This window comes from Saccostrea cucullata, unplaced genomic scaffold, assembly GCF_032062105.1.
Source record: "Saccostrea cucullata isolate Sc308-1 unplaced genomic scaffold, CSIRO_AGI_Scuc_v1 ctg5497, whole genome shotgun sequence".
NCBI lineage: Eukaryota > Metazoa > Mollusca > Bivalvia > Ostreida > Ostreidae > Saccostrea > Saccostrea cuccullata.
Genome location: NW_026930275.1, coordinates 10,001 through 11,164, shown reverse-complemented (window position 1 = coordinate 11,164; position 1,164 = coordinate 10,001).

Here is a 1,164-nt window from a genome sequence, read left to right as displayed (position 1 = left end):
AATATACTGTTATTCACGTATTTGTAATAAACAGTTTACATCCAGCTTTGTCGCTTTGTGTCTAAAATTTTGTAGTGCAGTCCTCATTTACAAGCACGTGTCCGCAGATAGCAGCGGGTATCTCGATTTGAATATCAGTTGTGTACTCCGATAGTTACAAATGGAAAATTGGGTTTGAAATCATCATGATCATGTCGACTCCTTTCATATCATTCAATTTCACTCTATTCCAGCTTGTTTTAATCAATCGTAATCGCTTGTGCATTTATTAAAAATTCCGCTCAGGCAGAAGACCTTCTACTGATTCTGATGGTTAAGATTATTCCTATTATTCTTTTTTTTATACTAGACACACAACTTTGAGACCTCATAACTCGCTCATTTCTTAACGGATTTCGCTCAAATTTTCAGTTTTTAAACTTAACATAACTCAATTAGAATGTTTTCAAAAATTTAAAAAAACTTCTTCCACTTTCGAGTTATTTCCCTTTAAATGAAAATTTGGTACTGTTCGTTTCCAGACAAAGGCTGAGAAACGACAAAACCTGGAGCATAAATTCTACTGAATTCTAATACTACAAGAATTGACGTTGTGCACATCGCTTTTTAGCTCACCTAGCTTTTCTGATCACATTTTGTCCGTCTCCGTCCGTCCGTTTTTGGTCCTTAAACTTTTCACATTTTCGACTTCTTCTCCAGAACCACTGGGCCAATTTTTAATGCAAACTTGGTACAAAGCATCCTTGGGTGAAGGGGAGTTTAAATTATTAAAATAAAGGCCCAAGTCCCCTCCAAAGGGGAGATAATCAAGAAAAGACAAAAATAGGGTGGGGTCTTGAAAAAATCTTCTCAAGAACCAGTGGGCCAGAAAAGCTGAAACTTATATGGAAGCATCCTGGTGTAGTGTAGAATCTAAATTGTTCAAATCATGGCCCCCGGGGGTAGGGTGGGGCCACAATAAATCCAAGTTTTATTTTGAAATATATAGGAAAAAGCTTTAAAAATCTTCTAAAGAACCAGTGTGCTAGGAAGCTGAAACTTATGGGAAAGCATCCTGGGGCAGTGTAGATTCTAAATTGTTCAAATCATGAACCCCAGGGGTTGGGCGGGGCCACAATGGCCGATCAAAGTTTTACATTGAGATATATAGAAAAATTCTTTAAA